General features: G+C 34.3%; 1 long non-coding RNA gene across 1 annotated transcript; it reads left to right on the forward strand.

The window, feature by feature from the left end:
• The first annotated feature begins 260 nt into the window (after positions 1-260).
• On the forward strand, positions 261-11,737 carry LOC111813149. The gene is made up of 3 exons (XR_002818475.1): positions 261-324; positions 10,679-10,687; positions 11,663-11,737. It is a non-coding gene; the product is annotated as an uncharacterized LOC111813149 (long non-coding RNA).
• The last annotated feature ends 614 nt before the right edge of the window (positions 11,738-12,351 follow it).

The following is a 12,351-nucleotide window of genomic DNA, read 5'->3' on the forward strand; positions in this document are numbered from 1 at the left end:
TCCCTCCGGAGTTTGAAAAGCTGTGCTGGATGTGGCTTGTAGCCTACTGAAGATATATTCCAATTAGATAAAAATATAACTAGTTAAATTGATCAAAAAAATTCACTAACCTCAGCTCTGTAAATCATTATAGAACAGAGCAGTATTTGACAGTGTTGTTTACATGAGAAACTTCAGTCAGTCCTACCCAGAATAGTTTGAGAAATTTTCATTGAATTTCAGAGAGAATTAATTCTTTTTCAAAAATTATTCATCCAGCACAGTGATTTTGACAATGTTTGCTCTCCAACAACATGGGCAAAGAGAAGCTGTATAGGTTGTGAGGTAAGTTAATTTAAAAAATAGTTTAAAATACTAGGGTAATATTTAGGTAAAATCTGACTCATTCGTACTCAGAATTTAGGACTGTTTGGTCTACTTAATTTCCTAGAAATATATATGCTCAGTTCCAGTGTGCATTATGTGAACATTATGGTTAGCTCCTCAAGAAAACATTGGCATTGGCATGACAACAGAGTTACAGAAGTGTTGTTTGAGAGACCACTGGCACTTTGGCTCTTTGTACTTTTATTAAATATAATAAGCATATCATCAAATGGCCTGGGTAGATTTCTCCTATGCCATATTTCAGTGATGTTTATGAAGCGATGGGTTAAAAAATAGAGCAGTATTAAACAATTCTATTGGTGTTGGAGATTTCTTAAGACAACTGAAAACTTTTGCTGACCTTTTTCTAGTGCTCAGGATTCGTGCTTTTCTTATACCAGGAATCATTTCGATTGTGTAATAAGAGATCCACAGTCATGCTTTCACATGCATGGAGATAAAGAGTCAAACAAATAGCAGGTTTGACTCTAAACAAATATTCATAGCCTTTGAATCATAAATGATTTATTTTTTAGTAGCAGTTGAGTTTTGTTGTCAAAAGAAATGTCATTCTCAAGTGATGGATGCTTAATCTTTGATTCTCTTCCAAATTTTTCCCTTTTGTACTGGAATCTTAACTTTAAAAGTTTTCAATGTGAGCAAAAGTTTATCTAATTTTTGTTGTGAAGGCGCTGGATTTTGTGTGATACCTGTATAAGTTGTTAATGAGCTTGAAAGGAAGATGCAAAACATTTTTTTTGTACAGCACAAAAATTCACATGTAAGTTAAAATAAGATTATTTGCTATGCTAAAATCCCAGAAGTGTAACCAGACAATATTATATTACATTAAATTATTTTTCAATACTATGAATATTTTTGATATTAGATTTTTTAAAGATATAAAAACAACTTTTTATAAATATTTAGTTTCATAATATTCACATAAATTTGTTCATTAATTCATCTTTTAAAATATTTGAGATAATAGGCACTTTACAAACTGAAATAGTAAACTTATTATGAATTATTTTATATATATCTATTAGAGCAACTGGATATGTTATGTAATTTTGATTGCTTTTAATAGTATGTACAGGAAAAATAAAATAGCTTATCATTTGCCTGTGTTACGGTAGTGTCATTTTGTTATCACACTCAGCTCCCAATCATCGACTAAAGGCCGGAAAGGAGAATATTTTTAGGATAATGTATTCTCTAGAGTTTCTCTATTAAAAGACAGTGCTTTCCCTGAAAGTGTCAGGACTTGCGAAAGAAACTAACACAATAGATCTTCGTAGAGATCAAATGCAATCTGCGTGTGAGCCAGAGAGCACTGCTCTAGTGGGGATGTGCATCTGCGCAGGAACCACATTTCGAATCAGGGGCTAGCACCTGCCTGGTGAGCACAAAGGCTTGAGTTCAACTTCCGGAATTAAAAAAGCCAACCAACCAAACAACAACAAAAAAATAGGAGCTGGCATTTCAAAGTCTCCTCAGTTGTAAAATGGTAGGGAACCAAGAAAAGGAGGAGGCAGAAGGAAAGGAAAGGGGACAGAATAAAATTAAAATGTACTGTGTATGTGTGTCAACTTCCCACAAGAAATAACCACAAACATGTTAATAAAAATATAAAACAACTTTTAAAAATAACAAAGAGAAAGGGGGCCATCCTAACTGTACACATGCACACACTACACACACCTGCAGAAATGTTGATCATTGTCAAAAGATATGTTAAGGACAAAGCATTATTACTCATATAAAGCTTTGTAATATTTTCTCTGCAGGAGCATCTGGAAAGGCAAGAGTTATCTAAGGATTTTCAATCACTTTGAGAAAAAGGCAGGACGGACTAAGCTAAGAAAAGATTTGAGTTCCTAGTCAGAACAACCAATCTATAGTACAATTGGCTATGTTACTTCAATAATGTATGCTACGTTGGGAAGTACACTTATATACTGTGTGAGTTAGTGAAGCCTTCTGGCCTCACAGCACTGTAGAAATTACATGGTTATTTTTGCCTTTTGCAGGTGAGGGAACCATATTCAAAATTTTGCCTAGTTTTATCTTCAAATTAGTTGTTTCGGTTTCCAGATGTAAGCATACAAAATTGGTAAACAAAAATAAAATAAATATGTTATAAGAAATTAAAAAAACAGAAAGAAAGAAATCTGAGCTTTAATTGTTCTTTTAAAAAGACCAGCAAAAATCAACAGTATGCAATTCAACAGCCATTATTGAATTTCTGTTATTTTGTTTGGTGAAATTCTGTATTATTTCTAATTTTTTTCTATTTTATATTGTCTTTTTAAGATGCCCAAAGATAACAGTGAGGCTAGAATTTAAATCCAAATCAGGGTAAGGAATTTATTTTCTTCTCATAGTGTACTTGTTCTTATATGCTATTGGGCTCCAACACAGTTTGTTTGTTTGTTTGTTTGTTTGTTTGTTTTTTTCATAGAAATAGGATGTGTATAGAAGCCCCACTGATGCTTGATCTTAAGGTCGAATTTTATGTTGTTCTCTCATGACTTCCCACTCTACCATCTAAGATGCAAAGCTGGTTTACAACTGCTGGCAAGTAGGGAACAGAAATGATGAAGGGGAATTACGGCTTGCGAATGAGATGAGGCTGTAAGGTCTCTTTAAGGGCTTGAGTTAGGAAGCTCTGGTTTTAAAGAACTACATTGCCCAAGGTGAAACAGCCATAGAGCTATGAAATTACGACTGCTGATAATTCTTTTAAAGGGAAAACATGGATCTTTTGCCAACAAGGAATGTGGAACTAATTTATATCTTTAAATAACAATATTGAAATTGCCTCATGTGTCAAATTGCTCTGTGTGTTTGTTTTTGTGGAATGACTTTCTTGAATTCTTACAGTCAAAATGAAGAAATCAACGTGAGGTAGATACTATTCACCTTTGAGTGGATTTTCAGTAGAATAACCAGACATGAGCAGTTTATCTGACATATTTCAATTACATGACTTAAATTTTAAGCAGAGACTTCTCCAAAATAGAAGTTATATTCTTATTCTCTGGAATGTTACTGAAGACCAGTATCCCACATATCAAAAAAAAGCAGTTTTTTTTAAAAAAAATTTAACTAGATCAAGAATTTCACTGTTGTAATACTATACCTGGCTTTGGAAACTTTTCCTTCAAAGCTGATATTTATTTTTTTACAGATATTTCAATGATTTTTGTTACTATAGGGGAAAATCAATATCTATATTAATAATGTTACATTTAAATAAATGTGTCATTTCTCATACTACATTATTTGTTTTTTTTTTAAATTTTATTTATTTACTTATTTGTGTGTGTGTGTGTGTGGCCAGCTCAGCCCACCAGGGGGCGGGGCTGGCTGGCATGTGGTGCTGGGGGATTGAACCTCGGTCCCTGTGCTTTGCTAAGCTTGTTCTAAGTAGGTGCTTTAGACCACTGAGCCATCTCACCAGCCCACTACATTATTTGTAGTATAGAATCAAAATGATACACTTCATGTTAAGGGAAGATAATTCAAATATTCTATTTTTAATTTTTTTCAAATATTCTTAAAATAATTACTAAAATATTTCATTACCAAGTAAAATGTGAAGTTTAAGTAGTAGTTTAGCAAAACTGTGCTACCCTATGTTTTGAGTTTCATGTTAACCTTGTTACTGTTGATTTCATTTGTATCCCTAATCAAACCATGTGTTGTTTCTGAAATATTATTAGTGTGCCAAGTTATGAAAAACCAGTCTGTTTCATTTTAGATTACTAGATTGCAAACAAAATATATTTTATATAATTTTGATTCTTTTTCAAGTATGGAATTGATAGTGATCTGCTACTTCAATATCAGGATTTAGCAACATAGTACCTCAATATTAGTCTAGCGTCTATTACCATATCTTTTGTTCCATGAGCTCCTATTTTAAATGCCTGATCAAAATTAATGTGGTTCCTCTACCCAATGGCATTTATTTTGGTTATAAGATTAGAAATGTAAATTTGCAATAAAAGAAGAAAATAGGAGGCTGGATTTAATGAATATTTTACACATGACTAATTAACAGAATCCCCTGCAGGAATTTAGGAGTAATAAGGAATTGACTGAAAATAAATTAAAAATTAATAAAGGAGTCTCCAAACAACTTTGTTTATGAACATTTAACAGTTGCTTTCTTAGTTATGAATATTTCAAGCTGTTTTGTTATTCAGCATGTATTATTCTTGTAGTGTTCATAATTTTAGAGGTGATTAGACGAAAAGGAGTAACACACAAAGCAAAATGTCTTAAAATGATAAAAATCCACCTTGGGAAAACTTGCTAATGTAAAAATAATGGCTTAATATTCATAGCTTTTGTCTAGCAGAGTATGCCAAGCAGCATAATTCCAAATAAGGATCAAGAACACTTCAAATGGGTACAAGGAAACCCAGCAGCTTCCTTTTCATGAACAATGTGAGTTCTTTCAGAAGAGATACTTTTGAGTAGAATATAATGCTATTGTTTGTCAAACACTCTTAAAATCAGTTGAAAGGATATGGATTTATTCTTGCATTTAAGTTAGTGAGAATATCACCTCAAAAGGAATATGATCAAATCATTTTTCTTCAAGTGTGTTTGGGTTTCATTTATTTAAGTTGCTGAATCTTTATGGGCACTTTTCCTCACTGTTTGCAAACAAAAGAAATACGTTGAAGAACTTTAGTGGCACTACATCAAGAGAAAAATTTTAAGTAACTTTGAATCTTCCCCAAATTAAAATGCAAGAATCAGTCAGACCGAGTGGCAACTATCCCTTCTCCCCATGAGAACAAATAACCCTGGATGACCTTAATGAGGGCATGGCCTGCTTCCTCATTAGAGGCTAAAATGTAGAGTAAAATGTAGAGGGTAAAACCTAGATGGAAAATATGTTGTCTAAAGAGAAATTAGAAATACAATTTTCAGATGTAAAGAGTAACACTTTGGTCTCTGTAGACATATAGCATTTTAAGTAAATCAATTAACACACTCAAAGGATGACAAATAGAAATAGCAAAAAAGAAGCAGCTCTAAAGTTACCTCAAGGGAAACCATGCGTTACTCTCAACATCATTTTTTTTTAGTATTTGATGTTCAAGAGATATATCAGAAAAATTTTATAGGGAAATAATAGAATATAAAAATATCATCACAGGGCCTGGTGAGATGGCTCAGTGGTCTAAAGCACCTACTTAGAACAAGCTTAGCAAAGCACAGGGACCACGGTTTAATCCCCCAGCACCACATGCCAGCCAGCCTCACCCCCTGGTGGGCTGAGCTGGCCACACACACACACACACACACACACACACATAAAAAAATATCATCACATTGGAAATATTTTCCAAGAAGAAAATAAATGAACCCCCAAATATAGGTGTATCAGTATTCTTTAATATTCTCCCCAAACTGAAATGCAGCAATAAGAAATTTTTAATGCTCTTAAAATATTACAATTATTTTAATAAGAAAGAAATTATTTCCTATGTCAATTATAAATTTTAGAGCCAAATTTAGTTATAAATGTTCTCATTGAAGTTTCTTCATACTGTCAACTTACCCACAGTCTATCTGCAGGATAGCTTCTCTACTATTCCTTAACAGAGCATCAATAGTGTTTCTTAAGTTCGTTCAGTATTGGTGATCAAAATCCAAATTTTTGGTCAAAATCATGTATTTCTTATTGTAATTTGTTTTCCAATTAATTGTACAGTGGAAAGCTTTTCAGAAGATGAAGATACAGGAAGACTTACGTCAGCATGATTCTATCATTTAGGTGAATAGATTGCACTTGAGTAGAAAGGGAACAATGGAATATTGAAAGAACCCGGGAAAACTGAGAGAATGAGAAAAGCAGATGTGGGAAAGGGGCCAGAGCTTGGACTCATCAGTAGATGGGATTATATGTGTTCTATGCAGGATGCTTTGGAAAGAATTCCTTTTAAACTATCTAAATGTGTGTCACCTCGTCTTCCTTTCATCCAGAACAGAATGTAGCAGGAAACAGGAAAAAGCAGTGTTTTTTCTAGTTACCTCCTCCTTTTTCATCCCCTCTGTTAGCCTCTTCCTTGTCCAGCCTCTTTTTCTCTCTCCTTCTTTGTCATCACCCATCCTTCTTTTCCTCTTCTCTGGCATACTACTCTGATCCAGATAAGTCATAAATAAAATTCTAAAAATAACTTTGCATTATGAAGTAGGAAGCGATGCTTACAGTCCCCTACTGAATATACTTGTATTATGAATTATTTCTCAATGTTTAAAACTGCTAAACTTTTATTTTTTGATCTTGTCACATGCAAAATAAAGAATATCTACAGCACAAAAATAAGATTTATATCAGTGACAAAGTTATGCTTCAAGAGTCTAAATGCTTATAAGTGAGTTAGCTACAGTGGAAATGGAGCTGAAGTATTCATTTTGATTTAAAAGTATTATGCATAAAATAATATATTTACATGTTTTAGCTATCAGATCTGGAATTATAATTAATCATTTTTAGAGAGGACTCGATAGTGAAATATACTTTTGAACCATTTTTAGGGAGGACTTGATATTGAAATATACTTCTAAATCTTCATTAATAGATCCACAATAAAATCTAAAGTAGAAAACCTTAAAACTGAGACTCCAATTTTACCTGTGATTGTTTCATTTCTATGCTATTCTATCCCAGAAAATTCTTATAAACAAGGAGTTGAATGAGTAGAACATAGCAGACGCCAACCCTTTGCCTGATCTTTCAAACAAAGAGAAAGAAAGAAATACGTGCATTTTAAGAGTGAAAATTATTCTAAAACTGAAAGTAAATTCTATTTCTAGAATGGTTAAAGTCTGTAAAATATTTTGTGGGTGGAAACCCTTCATCCTGTTAGCTCTTTCCAGAAAATCTGTATAATAGTTAGCAGGTTGTTTCTTTCTGGGTATTTAAATGGCACTGCACCCTGAAAAGAATTAATGACCCTCTTTATTTGACCATCTGTTGGGCATTTTACTGAAACACCAGGCTGAGTACAAGGTCAAGGTCAGGAAAACTGGGTATTACTTTTAACATTACTTTTAAGTTGGTTCTGCAATTCTGTGTAACTTCAGTTAAATGATAGTTACTAGATTTTTAGTCTTCTCAGGGGGAAAGTAATTATCTGGACAACTAAAATTCATCTTTTAGTAATTATTATATACTTATAGGAAAATTTAAAAATTCCATAACTTTTCTCTATTTTCTTTGAAACATCTACTGGATTTAGAAACTATGGAAGAATTCCTTGGGAGCCTGGAAATTACTACCTTTCTTATCTTCAAATTTGTTTTCCAAGTCTTGAAAACTGAGTGGCATTGACTGTTCACTCAAGTCACTGAAAACAGCCAAGCGCTAATGATTTTTCTTTGCCTTCAACAATATCAAAGACCAGGGAATTGAAAAGTAACCATTTCCCAGGCAGCCTGCTCCAGAAAGGATGGATTTTGGTGATAAGAGTGACATGTCTCAAACTTTTTATTTTTCGTACAAGTCCCTAAAAGAACTACTAAATTCCCCAGCTGCATTTGTGTAAGGCGTTTGAACACCTTCCCGTGAAACTATTTATATGCATGCGATATTCAGCAAAAGTTTATGCAACTCTTTCATTTAACACTAAATAAAGACTAGCCCAGCCTTCTTAATTGAGTTATAACAGATTGCTAGTTTTTGAAATACTGCACTACCAATCAAAGCATGAGCCTTAATAGAGACAATAATCATTGATCTACTTATAGCATTATAGAACTGGATTAAATAAATGACTTTCTTAATCTGAAACGCTCATATCTGTGGTATTTGGCAGAGATTTTAGCATTTAGTATTTGCTTGAAAAAATGTTACTTCCCACATTTTTGTTACTGGTGGAAAAACTGACAGGAAATAGTAGGAGGATGCCAAAATAACAGGACACGGCTTTGTAGTAAATATGTTGGACTATAAGGATTAAAGTTCTTTCCAAGCAAAACAACGTATTTAGTGACTGAGTCTTTGCAAATTTTAATTTTACATGAAATTCTTTGGGAAAATTCCAGTAATGATTGACACAATAAACTGAAGTAATAAATGTACTTTTGGTGAATGGTTAAGAAAGATTTAATAAATCTGAATTACACAAGTTGGCAGTTAATGTGTAATTCTACTTCCGTAAATAATATTCTTTCACTAAGAAATATTTACAAAACACGTGCTACATGCTGGAGAGTTCTCACAATTATAGGGATGTGGCAGAGAATAAGACAAAGAGTTTTATGTTCTCCTGGAACTCACCTGTTTGGAATAGGGAGACAGGCCATTAAATATATAAGAAAATACAGAAATCACTTGATGAAGGGAGAAAAACAAGTAAAACATAAAAATGTGGATGAAAACTCAATAGATGTGACTGGTCACCTATTTATTACCAAGTCTGTATGTTTAAATGAATACCATGGTTCTTCAAAGTGGCAAAACCATTATATTTTATGAGTCTTATGCAGCTATGACCGCTTTCCTTTTTATCTATTTAGTACAGGCACTACAGGATCTCTGTACACACATCTGACTAGTGATCCTCCTGTTTTGAGCCTCCCCAGTGCTTAGATTACAGGGCGCGCCACCAGGCCCAGCCTCAGTTGCCCTCTCAGTGAGCCCCAGGGTGGAGCAGACAAGGAACGCCAGGGATCGAACCTTGGTCCTTGCTCCTGGGTAAGCAGATGCTTTAGTCCCTGAGCTATTTGGAGGCCCCTCTAAGATTGGTTTTGTGTAGAGGGAGGAGTGTCTAAGATGTTTGATATTCAGACAGATAGTGAGGTTAAGCTCAACTGCCTATGTTGTAAGGTACTACTAATAAGCTTCTTTTCTGGAGGGTTAACAACTTAAGTTGCATGCCAAAAATTGGAAAAAAAGAAGGGGTACAAGGACAGCCAACATTTTGGCCCTAGCCTTTGAAGGTCAGTTGAAGACTCAGGACATAGGAAAACCTGTACTGCAACATCCTGTAACTCAGTTGTGTCCCAAATTTACTGATCAAGGAGATTATGGGGCCACAGGCAAAGGGAATTTGACTGACCTTGTCAGATATAAAATTCACATTTCTTGTTATATAGGTCTTGCTTTATCTTGGTCTTAACCTTCCAGCAGAAAAGTATAAAAATGAAGTATAAAAAGTAAAGCCATATTAATATGCTGAGCAGTAAATCCATTATTAATATGCTGAGCCGTAAAAGGCTCAAGTCAACAACTTTTGACATTGCCAGTCCTATGGGAAAACCCACTATTATTATGGACTACTGGACTATATTGGATTATTTTGCTGAATTCACACACGTACAATATTTAAATGACAATGGAATACCCTTCTCTGACAAAACTAAACAAAATAGGGGATACAAATGAAGGACCATTTTGTCTCTGTATATTCAGAATAGTTAGACTAGATATACAGCTACTTTCTCTTAATTCAATGAATAGAAAGATTTGTTCTAATCATGTTTGTGGACAGGATACCATGTCTGCATTTTGTACAATGAATAACCAATAAGAAGACAACAATATGCAATGTATTAATTATTGAAGCTGTCCTACTAATCAGTTTTGAAACTGTCTCATTGCTAGTTGTTTCTCATTAAAACTATTTTAAAAAGAGGCAGGAGTTTTGTGCTTCTTCTGAGGATGTACCCCTTCTGTACAACTTTCTCCACGGCTGGAATGAGGAAATGATGGCTGATGCTGGAGTGGCACAGTGTGATCTTGTGGACAAAGATAGAAGTTAGGCTTGGAATTAGATTGGCAAATTGCCCACGCACTTACATATAAGAAAAACAAAGCCCTAATCTAGCTGAGCCACTCTTTGATTAAGATTTCTGGTACTTGTGGGAAAAATGGGATTCTTACTTTAGAAAAAATGATAGGTTAAGATAATAAATAGGGGTCAGAGAGATAGCTCAGCAGTCTAAAGCACCTGCTTAGGCAAACTTAGGCAGGCCTAAGGGATGATGGTTCCAACACTGGCACGACATGCTGCACCAGCCCTGCCCTCAGGGTGGGCTGAGCTGGCAAAAAAAGGATGAATATATAAATGCATGGCTTTTAAAGAATTTTGGTACATTTGCATAGTTGTGATGGTCAGAAAAAAATACGTGCATTGTGATGATAAGTATTCTAGACAAAAAGGACTCTCAGCAAAGAGAAGGCCTAACATAGGTCCATGTGTCTGCCATGACCTATGACTGGTGCGCTATCACAAACGGTATAGAAGTTGTCAGGGACAAATACTTGGTAGCAGGCAGTAAGGGCTTGAAGGTTGTGAAGGAAAACTGTAAAACAACGAAAGGGAGAAGAATAATAAATGGGCGAGAGAATGGTTTTGTCTTTGGAAAAACTTGGGATATCAGCCAGCAGTCCACAGACTAGACCAACTTCATCAGCAGAACGATTTATTCTGCTTCTTAAAAATAACTGCAGAAACAATAAATTAATATTTTAATTACTTTTCTATTATTAATATGGTTATTACTTCAGGGCCAGGGACTCGAGCTCTTCTGAATGCTAAGTACTCGCTGTCCACCTCTGAGTGAAACCTCCAGCCTGCTGATGCTTTTTCTTTTAATAGGAACAGGACAAAGTATTTGTCATATTTTTTCCCCTCAAGTAAGGAGGCAAATATATTATTTACCATTTGAAAGTAGCCTTCCCACTAAAATGTTTCTTCAACATACAGCTCATATTTATGTTTACTTATGAATATAAATAAATATTATATCTGAAATCTAAAAGTGTTCAGTATTTAAAATTCAAAAGCATACCAACGTCCAAATGAAATCTAGAAATCTGCACAGAAAAGAAATTATTAACAGCTTCTTTGTTAGTGAATGATATTTTGTCAACCTCTACCTGATGACGCCTCCATGGGCCAATGAAAGCTATAATATATGTTTGAGTTAAAAAATGTATTACAAAAAATGCATTACACTGAAAGACACATTGTCATTAATATCCGGGAAATACATCCTCTCACTTTGAATATGCCTGTCTCTGTGTTATTGCTGCTTTCTGGGGCAGTTCTGGAAGCCGTCTTTCATGAGTGTCTACAAGATGTTATAAAAAATAAGGAGAATGCTGCTGCTGCTGTCCAGTGCAATGCAGTGGAAAGGCAGGCTGCTGAAAGCCTCAGATTGTGCTCAGCCAACTTATTTACTGGATCTGGCACCACAAGATGTCCAGTTTTTTCCCTAAAATCCAAATGACTATGAAATGTAAATTTTTACATCCATTTAGGCAACAGCTATGACAACTCAACTAGAGACACTCATGAAAGAGGATTTCCAGAACTTCTTCTTTGCAGATGCCAAGCAAGATGGGATAAGTGAGTTGAACAGAAGAGCGAGTATGCTGAGGGGTTGAGTGGTAATGTGCCTTTTACTGTAATATTTTTAATTGCCAGTCATCCTGCTTTCTTTTTCTAATCACACCTCATATATCCTATACACTTAATGAAACAAATTTATAAGAAACTAGATACTGGACACACTTCGATGTCAAAAACTTACAGATTTGTTATGCTGGAGACTTAGCAGACTACTTTTGAAAGTTCAAGGATCACAGCAGTTAACATGATCTTAACAAACTTTTGGAGCCTTTAAATAAAACATAATAACCACTGATGATAGCTGAATTTTCAAGCAAACCATTGTGTGCTCCATTAACATTTGAAAAACTATGTTGAAGTAATAATCTTGTAATCATTTATCATAATTATTAGTTGGTGTTTAAGTGTCCTTTGAAAATGTAAACAGATTATTGCTTTGCTTTTAATATAAAATTCTATTCCTTTTCCATTTCCTGAGGTAAAGCTGTTAAATCCTATTTGCCAGATGATTTATACATGCAATTTGTTTTTAAATAAAAGTACGGTGGTACAATGATACAAATTATTATCACTCAAAGCTTTTAATTAAAACCTAAAA

The sequence above is a fragment of the Octodon degus genome, unplaced genomic scaffold, assembly GCF_000260255.1.
Source record: "Octodon degus isolate 3935 unplaced genomic scaffold, OctDeg1.0 scaffold00167, whole genome shotgun sequence".
In the NCBI taxonomy this organism is placed as follows: Eukaryota; Metazoa; Chordata; class Mammalia; order Rodentia; family Octodontidae; genus Octodon; species Octodon degus.